This window comes from Macrobrachium nipponense, chromosome 13 (genome assembly GCF_015104395.2).
Source record: "Macrobrachium nipponense isolate FS-2020 chromosome 13, ASM1510439v2, whole genome shotgun sequence".
NCBI lineage: Eukaryota > Metazoa > Arthropoda > Malacostraca > Decapoda > Palaemonidae > Macrobrachium > Macrobrachium nipponense.
In genome coordinates this window covers 67,725,301-67,740,842 of record NC_087206.1, presented here as the reverse complement: position 1 = coordinate 67,740,842, position 15,542 = coordinate 67,725,301, and positions in this window count along the sequence as shown.

Here is a 15,542-nt window from a genome sequence, read left to right as displayed (position 1 = left end):
GAATAGGAAGAAGACGACGACATCGTCTGTGAGGTTAATGATCTACTGACACGTGAGAAGGAAGGAACTTCCAATTCCAGAAGGACTTCCTTCCTGAGGGGAGCCAAACAGACATCCCAGGAGCGTGTTTTGATCGAGATAACGACATTCATAGAAACGCCGCCACGCCCCCTCCCCCCTCACCCCCCCCCCCGCCGCGCCCTTTTCAAATTCGGTCGGAACCTGCCTAATGAGATGCTAATGACGAGGAACGGAAGCCCATTGTTAGCAATTTTCCGTTCTGGCGGTTTTCCCCGAGTGATGCCTGGTGTTTTAGACCGTGTGCTGTCACTCGAAAGCTTATATAAGACTATGGTTAAATAAAAACAGTATATATACATATGGTATATATACCTATGTATATATATATATATATACATATATATATATATACATATGCATACATACTCATATATATATAAGTGAATGTTTGCATGGTTGTACATTTGCACGTAAGTTTGTATGTTTGTGTGCCATAGAAATCGAACCGCTTGACCGATCTAGACAAAATTTAGCATTTGGCCATCATTTAACCCAACTTATATCATTGGGTAGGTTTTAAGCCTCTACCTCCTCCCCCACCCTTCCCCCATTCCCCATCCCCTTCCCGTTGTAACTTAGGGGGGTAATAAAGTCTACAGGAATATACTGCAATATTTTGGAATGTTGAACTTTGCATATAAGCTGTTCTATTATCAACTTGAACGCATATTATGTTCAGAGTTCTCACTACGAATATCCTAATTTTCGGCGATGTGCCTGAACGTTTGATTGTGAATAGAATGAAAGTTTCCGTTATACAAAACCGAAGAGATGTCAAAGCCATTTCAAAAACCAAATTGTTTAAGCCTTTCACACAGATTTTTTGTAACACTGAAAGCCATGATGTACTCTAGATGAAAATGAATGTAGTTATAGATTTGTTGTCGTCTTTTGTAAATAATTTATTGGATAAAAACTTAAAAAAAAAACGGTTTATATTAGAAATGAGAGGAATGGACTGCAGTTTTATTATTCTGTTTTCTTTTCCCGTTTTTCTTATAATAATCATTCTTGCTTGAATTGATCATTTGCTTTTGTTCTTGAGTCTCCAGTGTCTAAATCAAGCCAAAATGGGGTATATTTCATTAAAGCAAGCAATCAAGCATGAAAAGATTAATTGGGAATATCACATGAATCACTCTCAAGATAGCTTGACTGAAGTTATAATGTTTTTTGCATACAACTCTTAGAAATTTACATTATAAGGTCTAAAATTAGAAAGATATTTACGTCGAATTCGTGACACTTCCAGAATTTACTTAAATCAAGAAAATATAGTTTTACGTTAGATTATTAAGAGAAACCAATATTTTATTTATATACCATATAGAACACCCATCCCTAAAGAGTATAGCAGGAAACTACAGATTGTGTCATAAAAATCAACACTGATGAGGAACACAGTTCAGGTGGTCGAAAGTCTTTGTTTATCTTACATAGTAATATACTTTACTATGAATTCTTATCACGTCACCGTGACTCACATACATGCATTAAGCTACGGGAGGACGAAATTATTATCAACTAAAAAATTCCCCTTCGGTTAACATGTATGAAAATATCTTAATTCCGAGGTAGAGCGAATTGGATAGTAAAGGACATTTGTAGCTTAATGCACACAGACTTTACTATATAATTGTGGTTTTTTTATGACACAGATTGTTTTTTTTTTTTTTTTTTTCACGAGATTGTGAATTTCTTAGCAACCTCCTGATTTTTGTGGCGAAAATCATTTCCAGCGCTTGAGAATCGAGAACACCTGGTTTCCCGCATTAAAAAAATGAAGAGAAAGTTTGAGAGATCCAGTGAAAGTTTTCTCATTTTGCATTAGGACGGTAGGAACGTCTCTTGCCAAGAAATTGGTAGCTCACAGATGCTCAAATTCTCGAGAACGAGAGGAAGCATTTGGAATTAGGCCGACGAGAATTTAAATTTATGGTAATACTGTCTGTAAACGGATTCCTACCTTTTCTGGAAATCCTGAACTTGAATCTTGATTGACTTGTGTGAGTACTTGGAAGTAATTCTAGGGACTTATCTTTTGAGTCTTCCCAAATCAGATGTAGCTCACTGGGGGCGCAAATTCCGGAGAAAAATACTATAGTAGATTCACATCGCCCGTGCATCTGATGTCTAGGCCAGTAGTCCCTCACGACGCTCCTGATTGGCTGTTGATAAGCCAACCACAGGGCTGAAACTCTCAGTCTCTCTCGAGAGTTCACATGGGTAGGATGTATGTGAACTCTCTGGTTTGTACAAAATAATTTTTAGAATGCTTTTGTGAAATAAAGAGAGGGGTCAGTGCATAAGTTCGTTGTGCTTGGCATTAAATATGTCGTTAATAACAAGGTAAATGGCCAATTTAAGCAGAGCTGACCAGATATGAATTGTTCCATGTTTTCATTACTTTCCACAAGATGGACCCTATTCACAGTATTACAAGTATATATATATATATATATATATATATATATATATATATATATATATATATAATATATATATATATATATATATAAACTGCATATCAAACGAGAGAGAAGTGTGAAGATCCATAGTGGGCGCCAGAGGACTTCCTAAACGACTTAACAAACATTTGAATGCCGCAGTCGCTGGCCCGGCCGGACAGCAATAGTAGATCGAGTCATCCAATAAGTATGAAGATCGCTGGGCGTTCCATAACCCAAAGTGAAGAGAGCACTTTAAATCCAGCCAAAAGACCCTCCCTAACGTCGCGCAATATCTCGATTGATGCCATCTCAGGATCTTGGTGGACCTTCTGTGGAAATTGGAACAGCTGGAGGAGAATGTAGTCGGCAAGATAAAAAAAATGGGGTGGGGTGGGGTGGGGGGGGGGTGGGTGTTGGCGGAATCTGGTATCTTACAAAACCACACGTAGGATTCACGTAGAAAGTACGCGTTTGTTAGTAGATGTGTATACGTAAGATATTTATACGTATATGTAGGCTATGTGTGTGTGTATGTGTGTGTGTAGACTGATACATACTAAACTATTCATTTGTTCATAATCTGAGAGTACGTGCTAGAAAGTACAAACTTTAGCTGTAGATATATACACCCGTGACTCAAACCTCTCTAGGACACATACGTACACACGTAAAATATTTACGTATATGTAGACGATTTAAAAAAAAAGGTATAAACCACGAAGAAAAGTGAAACACTGGAGTAGCTCCAAGATCTTTTGATTCAACGTCCTTTACTTAGCAGCCGTGAGTCGAAAGATCTTGTAGCTACCCCAGTGTTTCACTTTCCCTCGTGGCTTATACCTTTATTTATGCATTTATCACGTTCCAAACTTTCGTGATTCAGTTATGCATGTAGGTTATGTGTATGTGTGTGTGTGTGTGTGTGTGTGTGTGTGTGTGTGTGTGTAGACTGATACAAACTGAACCATTCACTGATTCGTAAATTGAGAGAACATGCAACTTTTTTCTGAAACCAACGGCAGGCAAATCATAGAATCAGTCATAACCAATTCTCTTGCTAAAGACGTAACGAGATTTGCCACTAACAGAGGCAGGACTTCTCTAAAAAATAAAAAAATAAAACGATATATAAAAAAAAAAAAAAGTCGCCGGCTTCTAAGAGAGAAGAAAGAACCACCATCTTTGCCACATTCACATTTCAACTAGTCGCTTCAGTGGCGTGGTCGGTATGGTGTTGGCGTACCACCTCGTTGTGGCTGCGCGTTCGATTCTCGGGCATTCCAATGAGGTGTGAGAGATGTGTATTTCTGGCGACAGAAGTTCACTCTGTACGTGGTTCGGAAGTCACGTCAAGCAGTTGGTCCCGTTGCTGAATAACCACTGGTTCCATGCAACGTGAAAATACCATACAAACAAACTAATTTCCTAGGTTTGCAAGTTCTTTTTTGTTATTTATAATTCCTTAAGAACGCGTCATAAAAACTCTCGAGGGAACAATTGCTACTTATTCTCGAGCTGATTGCTGGCCATGATCATGCTCTATAACTGTTTTAGATATCGTCACACAAGAAAGTTAGTCTCCACAGGCGAAAAAAATCTCTCCTTCTACAGGCCACTTTGAAGAAAGCTTTCAACTACGTAACACCGGATGGCTTTGAGGGTGAGACCTGTAAACGAAAACCGTTTATATTGCCGTTGCAATAGCACAGCTATTTCAACGAAATCTCTTTTCCGGGGATTGAAGTCATCGTAAAAAAAAATTGGAGGTTTCCAGTTTTCCAAGAGAACCATTATGGTAATACTTCTTTTAGCAATTCCAGAGGGGAAAGGGACGATAAAACGGGAGATACCGCGATGCACAAATGCCTGTGGATAGACAGCGACTCAGTGGCGTGGTCGGTATGGTCTTGGCCTGCCACTTCGGTGGTCGCGAGTTCGATTCTCTGGCATTCCATTGAGGAGTGAGAGATGTGTATTTCTGATGATAAAAGTTCACTCTCTACGTGGTTCGGAAGTCACGTAAAGCCGTTGGTCCCGTTTGATGAATAACCACTAGTTCCATGCAACGTAAAAACACATACAAACAACAAACAAAATTGTACCCTTACCCAAATAGAATTGTGGATAAACCACACATGACATTACCTTTACTAATACTTAACTTTCTAAACTATTCCCTACCATGGTTAGCTAGCTAACTCTTCTTTCACCCATCTTACCAATCAGCTAAAAAGAAAAAACTATCCGTTTAATGATGCAAAGCGCTTTAAGGACGAGAGAATGCAAGAAAGTAAAGAACCATTCGATTACTTTCCGCCGATTATGTCCAGATAATTAGGGCAACTGAATTCTCCGAAGCGGAATCCGATTCCCTATTATCAGGCAAACGGTTGGAATGAAGAGAAATTCCTCAAGACTGAATCCGGTTGCTGTAATCAGCTTCGGTTCCAATTACTCGAGAGACGCTCTGGGTAACAGAAACTGAACTCTTATTATGAGATATGATTATGATGAAAATTTAACCCTCTTCATAGGAGACATAGAAAACATATATATTCGAGTTTAAAAGCAAATCTTAGTACAAACACATAAATACGTATATACACGCAAACATACATACGTATATGTAAGCATATATATATATATATATATATATATATATATATATATATATATATATATATATATATATACATACATACATATATATATACATATATATATATATATATATATATATATATATATATATATATATATGTGTGTGTGTGTGTGTGTGTGTGTGTGTGTGTGTGTGTATATGTATTGTTATGAACTTCACGATGGTCTGAAGTTAAGGTTCTTTTGGACCTGATATTTCAGATCAGTACCACAAAAGGAGTATGATCCCTGACAAACCAACACTCAAAGAGTACAATCTCAGTGAGGATACACCAAACCACAAACTGAAGATTAACAATAATTTATTACTTAAAAATTAGCACAACAAAAGAACCCCTCTGAAAACTGAATAATGGGGGGGGGAGGGGGAAGAAGCACAACAAGCACACATAATAACAAATCAGTCACTTCTTCAATCGCCTACCTAACTAACATGCCAAGGAATAAGAGAAAGTAAACAGTGGAAGTAAGAAAACTCTCTTTCCCTAGCATACGATAGATGGAGATTCAAAGGGGGGGAAAAACCTTAACCTATATCTTAACCTAAATCTTCACAACTCATTTTTAACAAAGTACATTGTACTAAATACATACCCGTATAACAGTATAAAACATGAATAACTCAATAGGTAGAGTCCATAAAGTAACGCTCAAAACCCTCCAAGGACGTCTTTATATAGTTAAATGCCGACGCTGACACACACTTATTTTCGTGTAAAAGACGTCTTTACTAAATAAGGGGTTGCTGCTCCATCACTTGAAGAAAATAAATTAATAATGTTAATAATAGTAAAGTGGGCTTACTCTTCTCCGCCACTAGAGGGCCTCCTCACGACTCTAAGGGCGCAGTGTTCAGGCAGAGGCAGGAGATTAAAGGGCGTACATTACGCTCGCACTACGGCCCATTCAGGAGAGCAAATGCTGAGCTCTCCTCCAACAATAAAGGGCTGTAGAAATCCTCGGTGAGGCACAAAGTCCAAGCCTCCAACAACAGGCCTCAAGCAATCCAGCTTCGAACAAAGGGCACGAGCACACAGGGTCACTCTTTAGTGACGCAACACGATGCAGGTGTGCTAAAGGAAGTATCCTCTACCCAAATAAGTGCACTGCCGTAGACTGCCAATAAATAGCACACTGGTCCTTCGACGGTGGAGCCGAGTACAGAACCCTTGAACTAATGCCACAAGGCCCCCTCGAAAGCTCCGGGAGAGGGTCAAAATATGACGTGGCACAGACGACGAAAAAGAAACAAACTTCATGGGCGGAGTACCAATATAAACTAATAACAACCATTAAGGAGAGGCAAAAGACCCATATCCAGTGTTCAGAGAGAAAGTCAAAAGAAACTGGATTAAACTAGAAAAAATTTATTTTAAAAAGGGTCATCAAAACTGAATAAATTACGTTAATTAACAATACCTCCCCACCAAAAAAAAGGAATTTTTTTTTCTAAAGGTCAAAAACCAAAAGAAATTGCAAAACTTAAATTAGTTATTTCAAATACTCAAATTGGTTACTTTAAATACTAGAAATAAATCAAATAACCAGTACAGATTAAACAAAAGAAATTAAACCGAAACCTGGAAAGAAAATTTGGCGACCGTGTAACAGGATCCTGACTGACATTCCAAACTTTGGGAGTTTTTCTTGGAGAGGTGTGATCGGGAGAATTAGGTAGTTGGGGGAAAATTAACCTATTTGATCTTTTGTTACTTTTTGCTTGGTTTAGGAAGATGCCTTTAGTAGGGGATAAATTTGAGGAAGCGGCAGCGCTATTTTTAGCTAGGTCCGACTGGGGGGAGGAGATTTTTGATCTTAAAAGAGATGAGTTGTGGTGTTTAGCAGAATTGAACTTAGGATTACCAACAGACATTAGGAAGGGTCAGTTGTTGCGTGAGGTCCTTAAAGCTATTAAGAGTAGTAAAGGTAATGCAAAGGAAGCAGTAACGTCTGGTGATCCGGATTTTGTAAACAATGGTAGTGACGAGGAGATAGGGGATTCAGGTGGCCAGGAGGTGAGCAAATTAACGTTGAGTATCCTTTCTCAGGAGTTTTAGCTTAAAGAGATGGAATATAAAACTTTGCAATTGAGGGCGGAAGAGCGCGAAAAAGAGCAAAAATTTGAGTTGCGAATGCGTGAGCTTAACAACAATAATAATAGTAATGATAATAATAATAACCATAATAATCGTTTTGAGCTAATGAGTGCTTTGAAGTTAATGCCAGTATTCGATGAGAAAGATGTTCCTGATTTCTTTATTTCGTTTGAACGAATAGCAAGGAAATTGTCTTGGACCAAGGATATGTGGACCACTATGGTTCAGTGCAAATTAAAAGGGAAAGCTCAGAGGGTATATAACACTTTAAGCGAGGATCCGTCGGCGGATTATGATTCTATTAAGGCCATTATCCTTAAGGCATATGATTTGGTTCCGGAGGCTTATCGACAGAAGTTCCGTAACCTTAAGAAAGAACCCGGTATGACCTTTGTTGAGTTTGCAAGGAGAAAGGAACAATTCCTTGATGATTGGCTTAAGTCTAAAGAGACTGACTCTTTCTAAAAATTAAAAGAATTAATTTTAGTCGAAGAGTTCAAAAGAATGGTTGCTAGAGAACTAAAAATTCATTTAGATGAACTTAAATTGGATTCACTTCAAGAGATCGCTATTGCGTCTGATGAGTATTCCCTTGCTCATCGTCAGGACTGTGTGAAAGAAGTTAGTGGTAAGAGGTTCCCTCCTCGAGGTAACGGTTGGAGGGGGGAATAACCGGAATCGGTCAGATCATGGTCCCTTTATTATCGCAACTTCCTCCTTCCACCTCTGTGGTAGTATCTTCTTGTGCTTCTATATGCATTAACACTTCAAATGAATTTGATAAAATATTATCCAATTAATTTGCACCTGTTTCCTGATTGTTTACTATCTTATTTTTTTCCTGTATATTACTGACTTCTTGAGACCTACTTTGCTGCATCTTGTTACTTCTATCTGTATGTTTTTTCGTTTCATTACTGGTTCCTGTTATAGAAGAATATGTACGTTTCTTGGCAGGATCTTGAATTCCTCTCACTTTCAATTCTAATTTAGCCTCTGTTATAGACAAGCCTGTTCTTTCTTTCAACATTTTCAGTTCCGTGTTGTATATGTAATACATGCATTCTTTGGGTCTTGCATGATGATTCTGCTCACAGTTTACACACTTAGGTTCACCGCACTTCCATTCGGTGGCGTGTTCTGTAGATCCACAGTAAGCGCACACCGGTTCATTCCTACAATTTCTCTTTGTGTCCATACTTACTGCAATTTTGACACTGCAGTGGCTTTGGAATATAGGGTCTTAACTCTCTATTTTGGCCTAAAATTTTTATTCTTTGAGGTAGATCTGAACCCTCAAATTTTATTTTTGCTATTTTTAGTATTTGCTTCTTGCCTCTTTTACTTATCACATCATAAACCTCGCAATCCTCTACCTTGGGGTATCTCTTTTTGAGAGAGTTTAAAACTATTTTCTTATTTATTGGCGCGTTGTTATTGTCAGGAAGTACAATGGTACCCTGGATGCTGTTTATGTTATCATGTTTTTCTACTTTGACATTAATGTTGCCTATTGTTTTTAAAGACAAATATTCTTCAGACTGACTTTTTGTTGTGGCTTCTATAAGCCAAGTCTTCTCTTTTATTTTTCTGAACGACCTTTCTGCCGTTGGATGACTATCTAATAAACAATTTTCCAATTTCAAAGCTGAAATATTTTGTTCAGCTTCCATTGTTAGAAACTTTGACCAACTTCCACTCCCAAAGAGGGAGTCTAAGTGAGTCAAGGTTGGGGTCATGACGGTACTGAGGTTTCCTTTGTTTGGTATATGGTATTAAAGTTTTAATACCAACCTGGTCTTTGTGACTTGAGCTTTCTTTAGAATGGTCCAAATCCGTCCCAGAAATCGTGAGGATGTTTGTTAAATTTTCCATGTACTATAAGTATAAATTTCGTCCAGGACGAAGTCCCTCTCACTAGGGAGGCCCAACCGGTGGAGCAGCAATACTGTTACAGAGGTAACTGCCCTGGGATCTTCACCTGGATATACGCCACACCCACAGCGCCTTAAGGGTCGTCAGTCCGTCGAGATCGGACCCAATACTGTGGGCATGGCTTGACATAAAAATTTCCCCTCGCTCAACAATGTCAGGTACTCTAGTTTTACGGGTGGAGTGGCATGCCGTCCAACTCCACATTCCATCAAGTTAAAGGAGCAGTCAATTCAATAGTCCAAAACCATGCCAAGGTCGTCAACGAAAGAAGAAGGGAAGGGGGAAAATTTAGGAGAGGAGGAGTAAAGGAGTTAAAGGTCCCAATGTTCAGTTGGATCCACAGCAGAGAACGTAGGCATAAAGGGCAAACTCTCCCTGCAGTGGATCCCTAAGCCCTCCACCTCGTCAAGGAGTTGGGATCAGGGGGCTATACATGACAAAGGTGACACTTTGTCACAGGATATCTTACATCCCTACCCAATTTTTTTACTTTATACTGTATTACGAAAGTCTCATAATTCTGGTAATTATTAGATTAACGCCGACTTCCTGTAGACACCGCCAGCAAACTTAGAGGAATGGCTTTCGAAGCTATAATGACGTAACTTTGACGTCATTAAGTCGCCTCCTCCTCGATGGAAATACAACCAATACTCCTTGTTTACACTTTGTAGTAGTGGTAGTAGTAGTAGTAGTAATTTATATAGGGTTTATGCCATGAGGTCACGTGCTGGATTCCTTGAAGAAAAGGGTATCGACAAGCAATCCGAGAAATTACTTTCTATCACTATTTCTCCTTTGAAAAATTATATGTTTGAATGGTGTTTTCACGTTGCATGGAACCAGTGATTATTCAGCAACGGGACCAACGGCTTTACATGACCTCCGAACCACGTCGAGAGTGAACTTCTATCACCAGAAATGCACATCTCTCGCACCTCAATGGAACGCCCGAGAATCGAACTCGCGGCCACTGAGGAGGCAGGCCAAGACCATAACGATCACGCCACTGAGGCGCTCAGGTCTCTCAGCAGGAGAGCCAGTACCGTCGGTACAACTCACGTGACGCACTGCACGCATATCTAGAGGGTGGTTGCTGCGTCCCTTTGGCAACCAGCTGCAATCACTTTTTGAGACTTTAACTTTACCCCCATTCCCATTTCCTAACTTTACCCCCATTCCCATTTCCTAACTTTACCCCCATTCCCATTTCCTTTGTGCAACCTTGCTGTCCAACATCTCTGACTGTCATTGGACCCATTTTATCTAGATCCAACCACTCCAACTCCATCTTAGAGCCGAATGTTCCCCTGCGCTTAGCGTGACAGCCTCAATTTCATTAATATATCAGATGTTTAGGGCAGTTCTTTAGCAAGGAAATAGTCGACTATTCCTGTAGTTAAGAAGTAGTATAACGTCTGGCTAGTTCTTGAATTCAGCGTGATCTCGTGATAAACGCAATGGCTGCCTTCAGTCCTTATTCAGGTAGCTCGATATGTTCAAACGGTTCGAAAAAGGCTTTTTGTTTTTTTATTTTGAGATAACTAAATATTTCTAACTGTTCAATAAACGATTTTATTTTTTGGCGCGATTCGACAATTATCTTATAAATTAACCAAATAATATTCACATCTGAAATCCTACAAACAAACAAACAAACAAATAGAATCCAACAAAAAAATTAAATTTAACAACAGGAGAGAATTCCCTTACTGGAAAACCCACAAGGGAATACTCCTAATTTAACAAGATATCATTCCCTTACAGTGAAAACCCTCCAAGAATTCTCCCTTGAAAACTGTGAGAAATTCTCTTAAATAGTAAGAAATTCTCTTAAATAGTTAACTTTATTCATCGTTTTTAATAAGAGATATCTTCTTTCTATATTTTTCTTTATACTTTCTGTTACATATCTCTAATGAACGCCTTAACATTCTTTGGAGGCTTGCGTTTCGTCAGCAGCCCGAGGATGGCCTTGTTCCATATGAATAAAGTCCATCTTCTGAATAATAATAATAATAATAAAATAATAATCAATAATAATAATAATAATAATAATAATAATAATAATAATAAGCATAGAGGACTGCGTCAACATCGAGAACAGAGCACTGGGGCAATATATGAAAACCAGTGAAGACGAGTGGCTCAAGAGTGCATGGGAAGAAGGACTGATAAAAGTAGACGAAGACCCACAAATATACAGAGACAGGAGAATGACGAGCAGAGCAGAGCACAACAAACCAATGCACGGACAAGACATGAGACAGACTAAAGAACTAGCCAGCGACGACACATGGCAATGGCTACTGAGGGGAGAGCTCAAGAAGGAAACTGAAGGAATGATAACAGCGGCACAAAATCAGGCCCTAAGAACCAGATATGTTCAAAGAGCGATAGATGGAAATAACAGCTCTCCCATATGTAGGAAGTGCAATACGAATAATGAAACCATAAACCACATAGCAAGCGAATGTCCGGCACTTGTACAGAACCAGTACAAAATGAGGCATGATCAGTAACAAAAGCCCTCCACTGGAGTTTGTGTAAGAAACACCAGCTACCTTGCAGTAATAAGTGGTACGAGCACCAACCTGAAGGAGTGATAGAAAACGATCAGGCAAAGATCCTCTGGAACCAGGGTATCAGAACAGATAGGGTGATACGTGCAAATAGACCAGACGTGACGTTGATTGACAAAATCAAGAAGAAAGTATCACTCATTGATGTCGCAATACCATGGGACACCAGAATTGAAGAGAAAGAAAGGGGAAAAAATGGATAAGTATCAAGACTTGAAAATAGAAATAAGAAGGATATGGTATATGCCAGTGGAAATTGTACCCATAATCATAGGAACACTATGTACGATCCCAAGATCCCTGAAAAGGAATCTAGAAAAACCAGAGGCTGAAGTAGCTCCATGACTCATGCAGAAGAGTGTGATCCTAGAAACGGCGCACATAGTAAGAAAAGTGATGGACTGCTGAGGAGGCAGGATGCAACCCGGAACCCCACACTATAAATATCACCCAGTCGAATTAGAGGACTGTGATAGACCCCCCCAAAAAATAATAATAATAATGGTTGCAGGTCCACAATAATATACCTGTGTGAGAGGTGATGTTCTGTAATGAATAACAATAATTTCGAACCTTATGCTTGGCGTCGAGAGAACATTTTGACTAAATATTCGTCGAAGTACACTTCTGAGCAGGGCGAGGCCCATCATTTTCGACACGGAAAACTGTGCCACAATATTATTATTATCATTATTATTATTTTCTTTGGTCTATCATAGTCCTCCAATTCGACTGGGTGGTATTTATAGTGTGGGGTTCCAGGTTGCATCCTGCCTCCTTAGGAGTCCATCACTTTTTTTACTATGTGCGCCGTTTCTAGGATCACACTATTCTGCATGAGTCATGGAGCTACTTCAGCCTCTAGTTTTTCCAGATTCCTTTTCAGGAATCTTGGGATCGTACCTAGTCTTCCTATGATTATGGGTACAATTCTACTGGCATATCCCATATCCTTCTTATTTCTATTTTTAGGTCTTGATACTTATCCATTTTTTCCCTTTCTTTCTCTTCAACTCTGGTGTCCCATGGTATTGCGACATCAATGAGTGATACTTTCTTCTTGATTTTGTCAGTCAATGTCACGTCAGGTCTATTTGCAAGTATCACCTTATCCGTTCTGATACCATAATCCCAGAGGATCTTTGCCTGATCGTTTTCTATCACTCCTTCAGGTTGGTGCTCGTACCACTTATTACTGCAAGGTAGTTGGTGTTTCTTGCACAGGCTCCAGTGGAGGACTTTTGCTACTGAATCATGCCTCCTTTTGTACTGGTTTTGTGCAAGTGCCGGACATTCGCTTGCTATGTGGTTTATGGTTTCATTATTCGTATTGCACTTCCTACATATGGAAGAGATGTTATTTCCATCTATCGTTCTTTGAACATAATCTGGTTCTTAGGGCCTGATTTTGTGCCGCTGTTATCATTCCTTCAGTTTCCTTCTTGAACTCTCCCCTCTGTAACCATTACCATGTGTCATCGCTGGCTAGTTCTTTAGTCTGTCTCATGTCTTGTCCGTGCATTGGTTTGTTGTGCCATTCCTCTGTTCTGTTTGTTATTCTCCTGTCTCTGTATATTTCTGGGTCTTTGTGTACTTTTATCAGTCCTTCTTCCCTTATTATTATTATTATTATTATTATTATTATTATTATTATTATTATTATTATTATTATTATTATTATTATTATTATTATTATTATTATTATTATGTTTCCCCCGGGTATAATCCCGTCCTTGGCAAGAGTAATAAATCAAAAGAAGAAAATAAAAGTCATAGAAGCAAAAGAGCCATACTTTCATTATCACATTTCCCAAGGAAAAAAAAAAAGAGTGAATATTTAGAATCGAAGATATTTATAAAAAAATGAAAAAAAAGAGAAAAAAAAGGAGAGGACACTCAAGAAACTGCAGGCAGAGACTCAAGACACCGAAGGCATTAGCAGACTGGATGTGACATCCAATCCTTGTATATTGGAATCAAGTTTGGCAAGGTATCTCATTACTTTGGGCCAGACAATTTTTTTCTTTATCAGCTGGAATTATTGTAACCAAGGTCGTTCATAACGAAAGCTAAGGTATATTTATAAACAGCTCTGTCGAGGATATTATTATTATTATTATTATTATTATTATTATTATTATTATTATTATCCCGTTGCAGTGTTTTATCAGCAGTTCATCACTTGAGTGTCGGGCTAAAAATGATAGATCATTCGTTTATCAGCTTAATTTTTTCTTTTTAGTTTGCAAACTCCATGTGTCGATTATGGAGTTATTTTTTGAAAACACAGTAGTCGAAGGCAACCCCACCCCCACCCAATTTTGCTTTGGGGTTTAAACATGTATTTTTCATTCACATCATTGTTCTCGTGCCTCCTCTATTTTTTCGTCAAGTAATTACAGAAATCCATTAACACTTGAGATTATCATCTCTCTCGTTTGGTTTCTATTGTTGCTGGATTGAATTACTGATGTCTTTGCTGTGCAAGGCCCGCCACTAACGTTCAGTCATGCCTGCGCAGTTAAAAGTGCACAATCGGCCTTAGCAGTTATAACTGAACGTTAGTGTGGACAACCTGCGTAGGCGGCCTGAGTAAATAGCGCATTTCAATCGATGAGCCTCCGGCCAAACGGCTGCGCATGCGCACTCCAACGTTAATGTGTTGGAGGCAACTTTTTTGGCTCTGACTCAGTGTTGCCGAAGTGCGGAATTTTCGTCTGCTATGCGGAATAAACAGTCTACGAGGCAGCTATCCAAGTTTGTATGCCGATGCGGATTCCACATTGCATTTTCTGCAGCAATTTCTGCATGGCGCATTCTTGTGAATTTATCATATACAAATTGCTATATTTTTTTACTTTTAAACAATTTCTCATTCAAATATAATATTATAAAAGATAAGACTCTTATCAGAATATGACGGTGATTTGATTAAAGTACATAAATCTGTTAATATATTATCAAATTATTTACTATATGATTTAATGATTTACACACTGATACATAAATGCTGTTACGCTTATTACAAACTTATTTGTAAATATATCTGGGACAAATAAAAAAGGAAAAATAATACTTCTCATAAGTATGTATTATATATATATATATATATATATATATATATATATATATATATATATATATATATATATATTATATATATATATTATATATATATATATATATATATATATATATATATATATGTATGTAAATATAATCATATATATACGTATGTGTGTTATATATATATATATAATATATTAATAATATAATATATATACAGTGCATGTATATAATATATATGTATATATAATAATGTATATAAATATGTATATATTGATAAATATATATGTATGAATGTATATATAATATATATATATATATATATATATGTATGTATATATATAGAGGTATGTGTATGTATTATATTTACACATTATTATAATATCTATCTACTGCTATTCATATATTATATTATAATATATTTTGTTTTTTTTTTTTTTTTTTAAAGATTAAAATTTATATATTATAATGTATTATGTTATATATATATATTAATCTTAATGAATAAATATTATATGCATACATTTATATATATATATATATATGTATATAATATATGTATGTATGTAGTATGTATGTATGTATGTATGTGTTTATATGTGTGTATATATAATTAATATATTTATATATATGTGTGTATATATATATATATAAATTTTACTATATATATA